This window comes from Solanum stenotomum, chromosome 1 (genome assembly GCF_019186545.1).
Source record: "Solanum stenotomum isolate F172 chromosome 1, ASM1918654v1, whole genome shotgun sequence".
Lineage (NCBI taxonomy): Eukaryota > Viridiplantae > Streptophyta > Magnoliopsida > Solanales > Solanaceae > Solanum > Solanum stenotomum.
In genome coordinates, this window is record NC_064282.1 from 64,220,519 (window position 1) to 64,223,805 (window position 3,287).

Here is a 3,287-nt window from a genome sequence, read left to right on the forward strand (position 1 = left end):
ATATATATATATATATATATATATTGCATCATATTAAAATTACAACTTGTATTTTTATGTGTAAATATAGACGGTTCATTCAATGTTACTATTGTTTACCGTCTTTTCGGTTTAGAAGTAGACGATTTATATTTTTAAAATTAAAAAATTGACATTTTGTGAGTTACCAATTTATTAAGATGACAATTATTTATCCTTAAATAATTCAAGTAAAAAAATAGCAAACATGACAATTAAATTGTTCTTCTCCTAGCTAGTAAGAAGACCTTAAAAGAAAATATTGTCCAACAATTATTTATCTTGACTCAATTACATAATACTTTTAGGGTATACTTGGAAAGAAACTTTTTACAGAATTTTAATCCAAACACAAGATGAAGTGTGAAATAATGAACCAAACACTTGATGAAAATAAAAACTACATTACTAATTCCTGCACTATTAACCTTATATTACTGATTCATGCCTTACTTTCTGCATTAATAATGGTACCAAACGACCCCTAATGTGGAATGACAATTGTTGGTCCTAAGTCCTAACTGAAAGTCTAGCCCCCAAACTAGGCTAGAGCTATTAGGTTTGGCATTTAATTAGTGTCAAAGATGGTGGACAGTTGCCAAAGTAGAGGGAAACATTAATTGATAGGATAGCACTAAAAATCATCTTACCTTTTTTTTTATTTGGTCTGGTATGTTTTGATATTAACTTTTAAAAGATAACGCTTAAAAGTTTGAATTGATTTAGTATTAAATAACAAATAAATAAATTTATGTTAAATACTAATCGCGATAAATTTTCTGGTTACACAATATTACATGTTACTGAAATTAGGGACATTTGTAGTTTGATTTGGATCGGCTAGTGGTTAAAATCAAAACTAAATCAATCTAATTGGTTTTTTAAATTTCTAAAACCAAATTAAACCAAACGAAAAAAATAACGTCAATTTGGTTCAGGCTTTTTTCGGTTAGAAAGTAATAATTTTTTTAGGACATATGTATCTCGATAGACACAAACACCTAGCACATGAACAATCCACATGAAAGCTATTGTCAGTTCAATTAAACAATTAACCAATACCAAAGTTATTATTACACAAACAAAGTGATTCAATAATTAAGAGAAAATGTGACTGTCTTATTGTAAAGTATCAAGGTAAAGACTAAGGGTGTGTTTGGTATGAAGGAAAATGTTTTCCCGGAAAACAAGTAGATTTTTGACTTATTTTCTCATGTTTGGTTGGTGAATAGAAAATATTTTTTCGGAAAAGATTTTTAGTATTTGGTTTATGAATGAAAATTGTTTTTGAGAAATATCTTTTATTTTTACTAGAGTAGAAACTAAAATTTTGAATTTGAAAATATTTTTTTAAGACAAATTAAATTTTTTTGGGTAGGGGTGAAAAAATAAAAATTTGAAGTTGTGAAAATATATTTTAAAAACAAACTTCAAATTTTTTTTGGGGGATAGGTCGAGGGTAGGAGTGAAAAAATGAAATTCTGAAGTTGAAAATATTTTTTAAAAACAAACTTAATTTTTTTTTGGGGGTGGGGGTGCTGGTAGGGGCTATCAAGGGTATGGGTGAAAAAATTGAAATTTTGAAGTTGAAAATATTTTTTAAAATAAATTTTTTTGGGGGTTGGGGGCTGGAGGAGGGGTCAAGGGTAGGGTGAAAAAAATGAAATTTTGAAGTTGAAAATATTTTTTAAAAACAAACTTAATTTTTTTTTTGGGGGTGGGTGGGAGCTGGTAGGGGGTGGGAGCGGGGTAAAAAAAATAAAAAATTGAAATTAGAAATATCTTTTAAAAATAATTTTTAATATTCTTTTGGCGGTGGTGGTAGGGGTGAAGGCGGTGTTAAAGTTAAAAACATTTTTAAAAAACAAGCTTTAAATATTTTTTTTTTATGGAGGTTGGTTGGGGGAGGGGGACTGGTTTGAGGGTAGGAACAAAATAAATTGATTTTTTCAACAAAAAAAAAATGTAATTTGAAGTTGGAAGAGAGTTTTGGAAAATGTTTTGCTTAAGTTTTGAAGGGAAGTCATTTTCCTTAAATTTGAGGAAAATGAGTTGATTTGGAAAACATTTAACCCAACCAAACATGAGAAAATTGGACCTTCCTACCAAACACACCCTAAAGTAAAAACTTTTGATGGACTTGGACTTATGATTGTAATAGTTGGACTAAAATTGAAGTGTTGCCTTGAGAAAATAGTAATGTTAAAGATTTAAGTTAATTAAAACTTAACAAAATATTTATATTTTATTTATGAATGATATATAAATAATTATAAAATTTATAGATCTAATTTATCGATTTGGTTTAGTTATTTTTGCAGTTATTTTTTTTGTAAAATCAAAACCAAATCAAATAGTATTGGTTTTTAAAATTTAAACCAAATCAAATATCAATTTTTTAATTGGTTTGGTTCGAATTTCGGTTAGATTTAATTTTTTAACCATAACCATGAACGACGCTAACTGAAATAATAGAAATGCCTAGAAGATGCACCAATTAAACTCTAAATTTGAAGAATAATCGAAGCCTTTTCAATCACTAATTAATTAAAGAGAGGTAATTTTCTATTATATTATGTGAGATATACTTCTATTATTATTATACTAGTAAACTTTTTATTTGAGGGTAGAATGTTCAAGGGTAGCGGTTGGAGGGTGGAACGATTAAAGGATACAATAAGCATAGGATGTAGTTTATAAAACTTGTTTTTTATACTTTCATTAGTCATTTTTCTCATTTTAAAAAAAAATATTTTCATAGCAAAAATATTTTTAAAAATTTTGTCCAACTAAACATGAGAAATAATAAAAATATTCATAAAAAATACACACACAAATATAACAGATTGTAAAGCAAGGAGATAAAAGACAATGAATAATATGTATGAATAAAATAAAAACAATAGATAAACGCAAATCACAATCACATAAGAGTGGAAGAGCAATAGGAACGAATTTAAATTTTCAAGAATATGAGTGTAAATATAAGGTGTGTTTGGTATGAAAGAAAATGTTTCCATGGAAAATGTTTTCCTAGAAAATGTTTTCCTGGAAAACAAGTTGATTTTTGACTTATTTTCTCATGTTTGGTTGGTGTGTAAAAAATATTATCTGGAAAAGATTTTTAGTGTTTGATTTATGAATGAAAAATATTTTTGAGAAATATCTTTTATTTTTACTAGAGTAGAAAATAATTTTAAAAAACAAACTTAAATTTTTTTGGGGATAGGGGCTGGTAGGGGGTTGGGTGGGCCGGTGGGGGGGGGGGG